Source organism: Cuculus canorus, chromosome 13, assembly GCF_017976375.1.
Source record: "Cuculus canorus isolate bCucCan1 chromosome 13, bCucCan1.pri, whole genome shotgun sequence".
Classification (NCBI taxonomy): domain Eukaryota; kingdom Metazoa; phylum Chordata; class Aves; order Cuculiformes; family Cuculidae; genus Cuculus; species Cuculus canorus.
In genome coordinates this window covers 12425103-12439957 of record NC_071413.1, presented here as the reverse complement: position 1 = coordinate 12439957, position 14855 = coordinate 12425103, and the positions used below count along the sequence as shown (strand labels likewise).

Here is a 14855-nt window from a genome sequence, read left to right as displayed (position 1 = left end):
TAGTAGCAAATATTCAGATTAGACTTAAAAAAAAACTAAACAAAAAAAACCCCAATATTTAAATAGTAAGATAATAAAACACTGAAATACATTTCCTGGGAAATTTTGAAGTCTCTGTCTTTAGCAATCTGCAAGAACTGGTTAAACAGCTGTCTGGAATTATACAGATACACTTGTCCCAACTCCCAGCATTTCTTTTTCTGTTATTCAAACAAAACTTTTCTATGTCGCCAATTGGAGTTTGTATTCTGGGCTTTGGCCCATGTTGATTTGGCTTTATGCAGCTTCGTGAGTTGCCAGCATGATTTATATAATGTGTAACTCTGTGAAAATATAAAGCCCAAACTGGCAGATACTAAACCATATGTTACGTTTCAAATCTTAGACTCATGGATACGTTTCTGGCTTTTTAGAATCCTAGAATCACTTGGTTGGAAAAGCCCTTTGAGATCATTGAGTCCCAACTTACCTGTCCACTACTAAACCATGTCCGGGTGCACTTCATCTACTTGTATTTTAGATACCTCCAGGGATGGCTACTCAACCACGTCTGCCAGTGACTGATAACCCTTTCAGTGAAGAATTTTCTACTGATGTCTAATCTGAACCTCCCTTGGTGCAACTTGATGCCATTTCCTCTTGTCCTGTCACCTGCCACTTGGGAGAAAATGCAAAAGCCCATCTCACTACAACCTCCTTTCAGGTATTTGTAGACAGTGATAAGGTGTCCCCTCAGCCTCCTCAGCCGCTCCTCATAAGACTTGTTCTCCAGCCCCCTCACCAGGTTTGTTGCTCTTCTCTGGACACGCTCCAGAGCCTCAACATCCTTCTTGGAGCGAGAGGCCCAGAACTGAACACGGGATTTGAGGTGCGGTCTCACCAATGCTGAGTACAGGGGCACAATCACTTCTCTGGTCCTGCCTACCACTGTTCAGTTTCCTTTTTGTGTCTGCAAATACATAATTTTTAATTAAATATTTTTAATAAATTTTTTAAACAAAAGAAGAAATAATATTTAGTGTGAAATATTACTTTGTTTTACATTTATATCCCCCCTTATTCTTTGTAGGTCATGGAATTTCTTACAAGCACTAAACTAAAAGCAAGTATTCAGGAAATCCTTGAAATCTGGCAAGGTAGTAAGTTTCCAAAGTGACTTAGGAAGGTCACGCCATATCAAATAAGCAGTGGGAAACAAGAAGCGGCATATAGAAAGCAAGGACAATGGTATGGCATGCTAGGGTGGCATTATTTGCTGAATAAAGTGGATGTGTGGGGGTGGTAGGAGACTAATGAGCGGAAAAGCAGGAAAAGGGAAGATGGATGAAGAACTGTAAAAGATAGGGAGGATTAAATTAAAAAGGTGGATTATGACCCAAATTAGGATTAAAGGGACTGAAATTCAATTTTACATCTTGAAAATGGAAAAAGCGACAAAGTTTGGACTTAGCCTGGATGACAGAGAAAGTAGTTATGTTAAACAAGACGTTATATTGGATTAGGCCCAAAACTGTCATGGGGAGAGGTGGTGGGAAGAGTTCTGACTAATGGAACAGTCTGTCTGTTATTGGAAACCACAAGCTGATCCAAATTTCAAGGAGTTTTGTGTAGTCCCAATAAGAAACTCATTTTAATTGTGATTGAGAGAGGGTTCCTTCATATGAAAAGAAGTGTCATGGTTAAATTATAAAAGTGAAGTGTTAAGAATAACTTCCCACAAAGAAAGATTTCCTAAGAATCCCTTTAGGTCCTTATTAATAATGTGGGGTGCAGGTTAGAAAAGAGAGTGATGCAGTTTGATACAGCCAGTTAGTGTGGGTATTGGTTGCTCATACCACAGCTACAACTCCTCTGTGTGTTACAGCTCTTCATATTTCATATTACATTATGTAGGACCCCACAATGCTAATATGTGCACACAGACATGTACACAGTCATTTGCAGTGATTTCCAATCTAGCATAGTTTTGTAAATATCTCCAGCTCGATAGCATTAAAGATGCTAAATGAATATATAAATCTAAGGGGAAAATACCAAAGTTAATTGTGAACTTTTTTGCATAAAATAACCACAGTCTCCGACATTTTACAAAGAGGTCCCTTCTCAGTTTAATGCATCCTGATAAGGATCAGATCTATGCAACATTTCCCTCTCATCTCACCACCCCATATCTGCAGTTTTTTCTTATTATGTCTATTCCCCTTAAAATCCAATTTTCTAGTTATACTAGTGTTTATTAAAAGCTTGACTGTAAGGTCTTTGTTTACCCAAAGATCTATTTTTATCATAACTGTTTATAATGGTTAAACCTCAACAACATAAACACTTTACACAAAATAATGTATTTTCAATAAATTGAAATATTAACCAATCATACGTAATGGTTCAGTTCTAGCAAATGGATTGCTAGAAATCCTTAGGGTTTCATATAAATTGAAAACTGTATTGACTGACCAGGCTGCACTCGAATTACATTGCATTTGGATCAAAAAGCATAGAAAAAGTTCTCATTATAGTTCCCTGACATTAATTTGAGCATTTTTATATGTGTGTCCTATTAAGTACTTTAAGTGCTTTTTGATAATTGTACTTTGTAGTTTTTACAGCACTTCAGCCTATTCCCAGTTCAATTTCCTCTTTTATCCGATGTTTGAAATATTGATTTCTGACAGATAAAAGCAAACCTTATAATCTCAGCAGCATGCAATAAGTGAGTAAGACGGGGCTGCAGAATGCATCAGGGAATGGTCATATTTGAAACCGTCTTTGTTTTATTACATTTCGTCAACAGAATTTACTTACCGCTTGCTGATATTTATGTAAAAGCAGGACTCCTGATAGTCCAGTGATATTACCAGTTCCTGGTATACTTTTGCATTTAGAAAGATAAAAGAAGAAACTCCCTTGGTGGTTGATGATTGCAGCTGCTTAAACTGCTGTCAGCTGGCTTGAAGTAACTGTGATTTATCTTCTTCAGATTGTGCAGTGTTGTGTCCGTGAACTTCCAGAGTTTGTATTAAAAACTGACAGAACATCAGAGCGCCAGAAGCTTCTCGTATTGTGGCTCTGAAGGTAAAAGCAGGAGACACTATCCTTGTTCTGTGTTTGGGAACGCTGTCCAAGCCCTCTGCAAAGCTCTTGTGACTTGAAAGAGATCTTAAAGAAATGGGTTGGAATTTTGGACAGGGTTTAAATGCAGTGAAAGATGCTAAGGAATGTAGGCTTAATGCTTTGTCTTAAATATTTTCATGATGTCTCTTCTGCAGTTTCTAGAAACTAGAAAGCAGACTGAAGAAGTCACTCCAATCCAATTTTTAGTTAAGTAGTTAATGGTATGTGAGGAATTCAGTTTGCCTGTATCTCCTTTTCATTTTCCAGAGTAAGCCCTTTTGTGTCTCACAAGTTACATCACATTAAACATCTCTGCTCAGCTCCATTAACACCCACAGTAAAAGAGCAGATTATATAATCTACGGGGAAATAGCTGCTTCATTTCTGGCAGTATTTCCTTGGAAGCTGTGAAAATTAAGATCAGAATACTGTTTTAGAAGGTGATAAAAGTTCCTCAGGTTACACAGTAGCTTTGGCAATCAATAGTAAACCTGTCAATGTGAGAATACAACAGAGTCTCCATCCTGAAGACTAGGTCAGGACAAAACTGAGTACCTTTCCCTTGAGGCATACATTTTCAAGAGGGGTCAATTTACCTGAGAACACAGGCAGGTGAATAAAGGAATGGGGGAAATGTTATTTAATAATTTATACATTTCAAAGATAAAAATTGAGATTTTATTTAATCCCAAATTAGTCATTGCTAATTCAGCCACTTTTTTTTTCCTCAATCTTGGAAATACTTAAAACAACCATCTTGCACTTGGGCCTTAACACACTTGAGTATAGGATAGTTTTGATACAAAGGACATTTTAAAATGTTATATTAGTGAATTTTGGTTGTTATGGACTGGAACTCTGCCAGCCACTTAGCAGTTAAAGGTTTAATCTCCCAGCAATTAAAGTTTTCATTACTAAGCAATTAGCACTTAAAGTTTTAAGTGATAAGCACTTAACTGCATTCTGGAAATCTGGATTGGTGATAACAAAGCCAGGCAGAGTTCTGAGGAATGGCAGGCCTGGAAAAGCGGTTTGGTTAAGGCTGGCAGGGAGGAAAGAGCATCTATTTCGACCAGCCTTGATCATGGCTTATAGAATAAAGGCTGATGGAGCAGAGATTGCTCAGTAGTAGAATTCCCGAGAGAGGGAGCCTGTAGGGAACAAGACAAAACAGTGGAGTAATTAAGGCTTTGTAACTTAGGAGTGGAGTTTAATACAAAGTCAGTGCAAGGGGTCTAAACTCAGTGGTCAAGGTGCATGGGCCAGTCCGTTCTAGCTCCATCCAGACTCAGCTGCTGACGTTGAGGCATGTCATCATATTTACATGCTGTACAGTGTAAATATAGGCAGAAAGTGATGTGGCTTGCAGAAAATAAGGACTGGCTGGAGCTAAGCTTTGCAACAAGGTTTCTTCAGTGATGATTTGAGAGTTGGAAAGCCTGAACCAGAAAGACTACAGAATTGAAATAATTAAAGACTTGCCAGCAAGAAAAAAGTCAAGGAGGCTCTTGGCTGAATTACATTTAAGAGTAAATATGTAATTGAATATTCAAATAAAAATCTATAAGCCCCAAATATAGCAAAATAATATTTTTTAATGTTTTGGAATCCAGCTATAATGTGCTATATGCACCCAATACCAATTTTTGTGTTCCAGCAGACAAACACAGAAATATGCATACATATGCAGGTTACAGTCAGAGACATTCTCCATACGCAGGTAAAGCATCAACACAAAGATTCTGCAGCAGTTGATATAACTGTAGATAAACTCCATTAGAATTTCAAAGGAGTTATTTAGTATGTTTCATATTGGATTGGTTATTTACAGTTCACTATTTAAGAAGAAAAAGCATTGGAAAAGCTTTATCTTCTAATAAATCAAGACCATTGTTACATCAAGTCCCAAAGCTTAGATGTATAAAGGCAGTTGCAGAAGCTGTCTCTTATAAAGTATTATATATACTATATTATATTGGATAGCTGAATGCAAAGTGCTTCTGTGAAGAAGTGGAAACAATTAGAGAAGTACAATGTGAAAAAAATATGGCTGATGATTTCTGGTTGAGGCTCTTATGGGAAACAAATTGGGAAACAAGCCATTGTATATATCATCTCACATTTTCAAATGGCGTGTTTGAAGACGTTGCTTATAATGCTGTATGCATGCAGCCTCCAGTACTATAGCTGATAGTGTTATCCTAATATTTTAACCTGTGAAATTTCATTTTAAAGTTTAAATCTCAATGTTTCAACTGATAGCACTGGACACACCAACAGCTTCAGAAGACCAAAGCATAATTTCCCTAACTTTGTATATGGGAAGGATTGTGTTGCCTCAATGGAATTACCGCTTGCTCAAATACCTACTTAGTTGCTTTCTTTGATGAGGGACAATGTCTTTGTTTAAAACGAAATTAAACTGAGATAAGTCATCAAGCAAGCTTGAAGCACGTGCTGAGTGTAAGTGGACAGGTAGCTAGCTGTGTGGAAAACTATTTGACCTGAAATGCCTGTAAAGGAAATACGTCTCCATTGTCTGGGAGTCTTTAAAAAATAAAGTAGCTTCCAATAGCAGGCAAGTGTGACAGTGAAATGCTTCACTACGTTCAGATTTGGTGCTAAATATATTTTAAAAGAAACAGAACCTAAAAAAAGTTTAGTTACAGGCAATGGGATCAAGAGGTTGAAATGTAGCTAGTTTTGTTACTCCCATCTTGTTTCTGTACTGAAATGTTAGAAGCACTGCATGAAATTCTGGAAGAATATTTCGGAGAATTTCAGCTAAAATGACTGGAATTTCTCTATGTAATATATACAGTCAGCAGTTCAAAAGACCTAAAATGAGTCCTTTGAGCATATGTTTGAAAATTGAGCAATATGTACCATTCTTTCACTGCTTACCTATTTATTGACCATTTAAAACTGAATTTCAACACTAATCTGCCACCCTACAGTCATTGCTTCTTTCAATACAACAGCTTATTATGTGTTTGCATGTAGCTAATAACTTGTGTCCTGTTACAAAGCCATAAGAAACTGCTGCATCTTAATTATTTAATACTATAGAGACCTCACAGTCTACAGTAGTGAACTTTTTGTAAGTCAGACTAAATAGAATGTAGAGTAGAAGCCACGGTGTATGCTAAATTTCCTGAGGGCCACAAACATGGTAATCCACGTTATCTGGGACAAGGATTTTGCTTTCAGAGGAAGAAGCAAGAGTCATGAGCAAATGTGGTGAAGGCAGCCCTTCAGTAGGTATGCACTACAGGCACAAACTATCATATTTTAACAGTTTGTATTCTATTTTGACTCACTTCTGTAAAGGAGTCAGAGAAAAAAAATAAACACCTTAATATGTGACTTCTCTCATCTTGGACACTGAGCAGCTGTGATTTCTATTTCCATGTACACACTATAAGAAAACTAAGACATGTAATGTCAGTAAATACTGCTTATAGCAAGTTTACTTGTTCTGCTGATTTCTACTTACCTGTGGAAAATAACTTCTAATTTAGTTGAGATTTTTTTGAGCATCTTTTCAATAGAATCCTGTATTTTTTTCACACTAACCCTCTAGGACTCCAGAGGAATTAGTTCTCCAGGTGTATGTATATTTGCAAGCATTTTTAAATTTCTTTTTAAAAGTAGGCAAAGTGTTAGTACTAGAATACGTTTGTATGATTAAAAAAAAAAAAAAACCAACTCATCTCCTTCGTAAAAGCAGTGTAGATTGAATTCCTGGTTTACCTCAGTCTTTCCACCTTCCTCTTTCTCTCTTATTCTCTTTGATGTCTGCAGCTGTTATCTGCCAAACGAGGCCAGCAGCTGCCAACATTGCTGCTGTTCCACCAGCTGCGAGAGGTCTACCAGTTGCCAAGCAGCCGGTTCTCCCCTGCACTGTGCGGCAGAGAGGGTGTATTTATCAGCTTGGTGGCCAGCACGCAGCCTTCAAGCTGACAATCAAGTCTTGTCACAAACTCTCAACCTGGAAGCACTCAGTAGCTGGTGCGCTCGTGTTGATTTCCTTGTTAAACAAAGTGTCCGAAGTGTCAGAAGAGTGATATCAAGTACATTACACTACATAACCAAATGACAATATTTCTCTCTGTTTTAGCTCTTTAATACCATCTTTAGCTGAGTGGGAAAGAGCACAGATTGCATGACCCTGGGGAATCTTGTTTCAACATTTATTATTGGAAAAATTTATGGCTTTCAGAAGATAAAATGTATTTCAAATACCAAATCTCTCCCTGTGCTGAGCTAAATGCTGTCTTGATGTATGCTTTGTACACTCCATGTTGACAGATGCGAGGTGCACACAAGAGCAGAATTTGACCACCTAAATTTAACATAATAGGATGACAAATACTACAAGGGCAAAGGATTTTCTAAATGTTAAATGCTGTAGTGTGCCTGAATTCTGTTTTCAGATTTAGTCTTAGATAGTCTGGTTGTAGGGCTATACTGTAACAAACCAACAAAGGTATATATTTCATGGTACTGACTGCAGATGTACACTGTTTAGAGTGACAGCTACTAAGTAATGTACTGGGAAGATTTTATGTGAGTTTATCTTAATATTTTTAGCTTTTTTTCCCTCTGTTTAACTTCCTTCCATCCTCTCAAATATTTGGAAAACTGTAGATTATATTCAGGAAAGTATTCAAGCAGTTTGGATTATTTAAAGTAATGACAGAAGTTTTAAATACTAAATAACAACAAGTAAGTTTTCTGCTGAATTCTGGGGAAATTTTATTGTTGTTAACCATACCTTTCTTAACAATGTTTGTAAATGCAGAGCACATTGTTCAAATGGAACTTTTGCCAGTGACTGGAACAAAGCTTTATGATAGTGACCCATTGTCATGGCCTTGTCTGTACTACTCTTACCTTAGAACAATCACAAAAGGAATTGCCACACAAGATCTTGTACACAGAATTTGTTTCACCAGCTTCATGTAACAAAATAACTTCTTCTTTCTGTGCAAAACAGCCACTCACAGAGGAGGAGAAGGGAATCTTCCTGTCACGAAGGCTCCTATCAAACTTTTCTGAGTTCTAAGGGTGGAATTTCCAGACCTCCAGACAAAATAGGTAGAAGCTGAGTAGTTAGTGTTTATCATTGAAATCTGAGGCACTCAATCAGATAACAGATTTTTCAGAAAGGTTACAGTGTTTTAGCTCTTAGTTAGTGCTTGTTAACAGAGTACATTCCCAGATGATACATCCTTTATTCTTCACTTTTGGGTTCAATTTCCCATGCAAGTGTTTTGTGGAAAACCAAAATTCAATGGATATTTTCATCACACATTTTGTAAAAGGTATAAACAGGAACATCAAGATAGATATGCCCAAGCTCAACAGATCTTTGGTGGTCCAGGCAGTCAGCTGAGATATGAGCAATGCAGACTTTTGGCATGTTTTACCAGAGCAAGAAACTGAACTTTGGTTTCTTCCATTGCCAGCAGAATGGGGAAATTTTTGGGATGTTGGATCCTCTGAGTAGTCACAAAGGTCATTTCTCATCATCCCTTCTAAAGATAACATTCTCATTTAAATAAAAAACTTTCCAAAAGTCTTTTCAGCCAAGCTCTAATTATCGAGTTTTGTTGATAGTTCAAATCCTTCTTTCTGTATACTGCAATTTGAAAATAATACGTAGTACACAGCCAAAAAAGTCTCCTCTGTAGTAATCAGTAGATCACTGTAACCCTGCACAACTGACTGGGCACTGTTAGGGGCACACGTGCCTCAGCTGTGCATACAAGAGGCTAAATTTCAAATTTATTTGCATGTACCACAATTTCAGTGGCATCTGACCATTTATCTAAAGGGTAAAAGTAGCTTTTAAATTGTTCCCTTGCAGCAAAGCTTGCTGATGTTGGCATTTGGGGAGATATTGTACTGAAAGGGACTATTTTCTAAACAGTTAGATAGACTTTTTGTGTGTGTAAGATTAAAATTTAGGCTTAATGGAGCTGTTAGGACTAAGGAGAAAAACATACTGGATAAAAATTCATTCCTCAAATTAAACTAAATCCTTCTGGAAGATTGCAAAAGTTGGTTGGAGGAGATTATATACGTTTGCCCTTTCCCAGTGGTGGCATTAGCTCAGTCTGTTTGAAGGTTCCTCTCTATCTTCGTTCAGTGACTCTTCTGTTCCCCTTCATGTCCATCCCCAGAGTCATAATCTATTGTGAAATTAATTTGGCTGGTAGTTGCACCTTTATTTATATATTTTGTTGTAGATGAGTAAGGTTATTTTTTCTTTATCTGTCTTTTTAGAGGTGAATAGATACTGGTCTGGCATTGTACTGTCAGGCTTGCTAGCTGTCCTGTGGACCCGAAGAAGCCTGTTTATGCAACTCAAGTCAGTTATAAACATATTGTCCAAACCTGTTTGCTAAAGAAAGCAAAGATCATTGTCAAAATCAAAAGGCTTGACAAAATCTGATCCTTTCCCTAGGGAATTTTTGTTATAGGGGAGAAAAGAAGAAAATAACTGCTTTTTCAGTGTATTCAGGATGAAATGTTTTGATTTTTTTCCTTCCTAGGTGACTTCTTTTCAGAATTCGGGGTTTTGTATTTACACAACTAAGGTGGCATTGATTCCCCACCAATACTGGGGGGAAAGCAGTTAAGAGAGCCTGGGAGCTGTGCTCCTAGGAACACCTGGGAGCTGTGTGCCTCGTTACCCTAATGAAGGAGAGCTGTGAAGTTAGACGGCAGGAAGTTGACTCAAAGAAGGTGCCATTTTTTTAATGTTGTCAGAAAGAAGAAGCTGCTGACTGTGTGGAACTTGGGACCCCAGGGCAGTGGGTGAGTCTCATGGTGCAGAGTATTGTCTTTGTTTTATCCTCTTTATCCATGCAGAAATTACGTATGTGCTAAAGCAAAGTTAGGGTCTTCTTCTGTAGGGATATTTTGTGTAGGGATCATGCTGCACAAGGTCCAAAGAAGGCTCGGTAGAACGTTGATGAGCACAGCGTGTTCAGGAATGTGAGAAGAGATTGAATAGGAAATGCAAATGCTTTGAGGGTCTGGGTTTGTTTTTTTTTTTTACGTATTGCTTTTTACATAAATGACACCTCTTGTGAGAAAGGACACACAGTAGTTTCACTCCGACTGTGTGGGCGCTCTACATCCACTGGGGTAACTTGTAAGAGCAATCCTAGTTTTGCCTTTGACTTAAGGGGTGGAGCCTTTAGCTCTGCATATGTTTTCCTTTTTCTGATTCTTCTTGTTTCTTTACAGTGAACTGACTGTAAAGCACTGTTTACGGTGTGTACAACACAAGTTTGCTTTACCTTTTCAGAAGGGTCTGTTATCGTTCCTTTAGGCCTCTGTTAACATCATTATTTGTGTTTTTTCAGCTCATAGCACTGAGTGGGGTGAGCTCCCCTTTAGCTGCAATATATAGTATAAAAAAATAAATGTATGGTGTAGATTACCATAACGATCCTGGATTGTGCTTTGTCATGATGCCGAAATATGAGAATGAATTAATCACTAGTGCAACTTGCTAATATGAAAAACGAGTCTTGTACCTTGAAAAAGAGGAGAACAGGTATTCCTAGCAACAAATACTATATTTGGCTATTAAAGTCCTTAATTTGCTTTTAAAAAAAAGTAGGGGAATGGAGGAAAAATTTTGTAAAATACGGTTGTCCCTGTAGTAAAACCAGACGTTCAGCTGTTATAAATTGGCAATGATCCACTGGCTTAAACATAGCTATGCTGATCATGCCAGCTGAAGAACTGACCCTGAATATTATCAAAGTTTTCTTGGAGGTGACAGGAAAAGAAATCCTTTACAATTTCCTTTCTAAGAAGTCAGGATTTCCGTTTTTATAACTGCAACCTTCTGAACGATTCAGAATGAAATGTGGAGCACAGAGACAGGCAACACCACACTGACTGTATTTGATTAGGGTAATCTTTTTTTTTTTCCCGCTATGTGGTTACTACAGCCAAGCAATTATTTATCATACTATCAATTGCTTGAAGCACTGTAGACTACAGTTTAAATATTCTCATGTCAATGTGAGCTTCTCCTCCAAGTTCTCATTGAAATCTAATGACTTTCATCTTAAAAGAAATTTTAATGAGTTCAAAGTTTCTACCCTTCTCTTTTAATTGTTGTACTTCATACACTTCACATTCTGCAGATCAAGACCACCTATTTTTCATTTTTTTCACCTGAAAGTGCCGTTGACAAGCTTTTTCCATAGCTCTCTTCTTCTGTCCGCTTTTTATTAGTCATATTCATGTACGAAATATGCAACACATGCACGTTTAAAACCCATAACAGATCTAATGCTTACCACTGAAGAAGTTAACATGTGCCAGCCACTGTTACTTTGGTTAACTTGAAATCAGAGATGTCTCACATGCTGCTGTCTGTAACAGTCAAATAAGCCCATTAAGTAAGTGATGGTAAATGTATTTGGTACAAGTACCAAGACTTCTGGACTGCATGTGCAACAAAGCACACAAAAAAGTATTTCTGTGCCTCTGTGTGTAGGTAACTACATGTATGTTGTTGTCCTGTCCTTTTTTCACTTCCATGTGCCTGCTGCACGTATCCCTCAGGTGCCATTTGTTCAGTCCTATCAGCATCTTCTCACATTCTTGTGTTTTCATAATCTCTTTTTTGCTATAAGCATCCTTCTTTCACTCGTCCTCATAAAGATTAATTACTGTGGTCTGGTTGAAATAAATATAGATAGACAGCTCTGCAAGTGGAAAAGTATCAGGTTTTTTTCTAAGAAGTTGGAGTCTGGAGTTCAAAGTTTCGGTCAGTAGTTAGAATGTAAATGAAACATGGGAGTCACCTGTGACTGGCTGCTGAAAGGGACTGGAGCTCTCTGAAGTATCTGGCCTCAAGAGTTAAGTTTCCAGTGTTCTTAACGGGCATCACTTAATTTGTTCTGTTCCAGCAGTCCTTTAGAGAGAATTATTTCCCTTTTGATTTCTTATAAAATTGAATGTTATATAGTGCGTTAGTATTTTGCACCGAAGTGTGAAACGGTGCTGGCAAGAATGAGCCTGGCAAGTCATTTTCACTCCACAATATACTGGATTGAATGATTCTTTGATCAGTTCTGTAGATGTAGAATTTTTTAGTTGTTGTGCTTATCTTGTTCAGTAGATGATAATGCAAAAAGCTGTACGGTACTGCTCCAGTAACAATGGCATTAAAATGGCTATTAAAATGTTGGCCTCCACTCATTATTATTAAAGATGTGCTGGATCACTTAACTTCTCATAGAGAGGGACCAAATGCAAGCATCACATCTAGCTGCTAATATATATTTGCAAGACGTTCAGCAAAGATGTTCCTATGCAGTTTTTGTTGCTTTGTGAAGCCTTGGGAGAATGCAGTGGAAGAGCACAGTTCAGTAGGTGCTTTGTCATGGGAAATGAGGCATGCAGCCCAAAAACCTACTGCTTACCTTCTGAAAAGGTGTGAAGTGCACCCATTGTGGAATAGTCTGTTGAATGTATATTGCACTCAAGAATGGTTCAGACCCTCAAAATTTGTGTAGAGTTTAGAATAAGGATTAAATCTGCTTGACATCTGACACCACTCTTTGAATAAGATTTTATTTATTCTCTTTAGAAAATAAAGTACAAGCTACTACTTGTACTCATCTCCTCATATGATGGTCCAGCTTTAGAGCTCAGTTACTAGTTATTAAGGAATTTTTATAATTGCTCTATTTTAGCTATTCATTTGCTATCAACCAACCAAAGACAGATTGGTAGGATATAAATGAAATGCTATAATTATACAAGGGGGTGGGTCACTAACCTTTGGATTGCAATATCTTGTCTCTTTTGTCCTTTCCTTATACTACCCAGTCTACAGGATTAAATCACATCTTTTTCTTTGGTTGTCTCAAAAATGAGGTGCTATTGGAAACTAGTGAGGCATGGTACAATGTAGGTGTTCATAGCTTGCAATAATTTACCCATTTTCATTTTGTTTGATTTTATTAACACCTGTGTCTCCAGGGAACACAGGGGGAGGGGAGGAAAGGAGAAGAATACTTCAACAATAATCTAATGATCAGCACTTGCACTTTCCCTCAGCCCTGCTGTTATGTCGAATGTCAAGATACCTCACAGCCAAGCAATTTATAACCCAAAATGCATATATATAAAGGAAGAGGTGCAGATGGTGGAAGGCTGTATGTCATGACATACACACGTACATGGAGGACAGCAAGGGAGTCATTAAAAATATGGATTTTTTTGTAATGCAGTGGCTGTTTCTCAGCTGCCGTAATTGGCGTACATCAATGGATACACTCAGAAATATACCATCTGAGAAGTTACTCGCCTAATGGACGTTAATCAAAATTCCTTGTAGGAGAGTAGCTGTCCTTGTAGTAGACAAAGAAAAAACACATAAGAAAATATGGGGTTGCAGTCTGCTGGAGTTTCTGGGTATTTCTTTCTGGAGTCTTTCTGATGATATTCGTGTTCTAGAGAGTAGAACACTAAGATTCACTGTCAAGTTAACCAAAGCATTCTGAGATTTGAGAAATTACTGTAGGCTTTAGTTACAGGCCTGATTTAAGCATAATCAAATAAATTCAACAGCAAAGTTTCAATCAGCAGCATAAGAAGGGTTTTGTTTGTGTAATTTTCCTTTTCTTGTCATCTTCTCTTTCAGTTGTTAGGAAACTTTTTCAGTACAGCATAAATGTAGCATTACATCAGCATACTTGTCAGTATTACTATAATTTTTATGCTATAAAATGAAAGAAATCTGTGCAAAGTACTATTTAAGTCTGCACTTATTTTTCTCATAAGTGTAATTTTTTTTTTAATAATGCTACTTGTTTGTTTGCTACCAATTAAATCATATGTGAATTCTCCGTATTCAGGCAAATCTTACACATTTAACAAATATTTTCTTAAAAATCCTGTTTGCATCACATTTCTGGATGTGGTTTCCTGTATTGCGTTCATAAAACTGGTATCAATACCCACCTGAAAAACTTCAACCATATTAAGAAAAGAAATAAAATATATCAGTTTTCTGGTGTCTTTTAATAGAGACTTAGTATGTGCAGTATCTAACTGTGCTAATTACATTATCATGGTTGTATGCTCTGTTCCTTCAGATTGGAATTCTGTGTTCACAATCACAATGGCATTTTCATTTTTTTTGTTTGTTTGTTTCCCTGTGATTCATTTATGTGGGGAATCTGGTGAGGAGGAAGGATTGAAAGACAGGAAAGGCAAGGCAGGAAGGGTAAAGTGCAAAAAAAAATACACAGATCATTCTTTATTGTCACCTGTCTTGTCCCAGGAGAAATTGAAAGTAATACAGTTTTTTAAGATAGTGGTATTTTGTGAGCTTAAATTGTGGAGTTCAAGCCGACTGCTTAGTTCTCCTTTCTGACTCTTATAAATGTCCTCATTAACTTTTGCTCTTAAGTATACAGAAGTAGAAAAGTGAACGGTATCAAGTTTGATATTTAGCAAAATAAGAGGTTGTTGTAGTGAGTGTCTTAGTCTGCACGTACCAGTTTGTATCCTATAAAAGTTCTCAAGGTGTAAAATACTATATCAATAAAAGCATATTTAAATCAAAGGTATAGAACGAGGCCTAAAATAGTGGGTTTCAATCTAACAAGTTTGACTTTAAAACAAATATATAGAAGCTGAAAAGCCCATGTTCTCTTTTGAATGACTTGGGGTTTCAGGTCTTGGGACTTCAGGAA

At 37.2% G+C, this 14855-nt stretch overlaps 1 long non-coding RNA gene across 3 annotated transcripts in view; it reads left to right on the top strand.

The window, feature by feature from the left end:
- LOC128853540 (uncharacterized) overlaps positions 1-14855 on the top strand; it is a 171866-nt gene that overhangs the window by 95676 nt on the left and 61335 nt on the right. Inside the window, exon 8 of one of the 3 annotated variants that reach the window (XR_008452141.1) lies at positions 521-924. The exons of the other annotated variants lie outside the window; for them this stretch is intronic. This is a non-coding gene — a long non-coding RNA (uncharacterized LOC128853540). Of the gene's footprint in view, positions 1-520; positions 925-14855 lie in introns of those variants that run through there. 3 annotated transcript variants of the gene reach the window in all.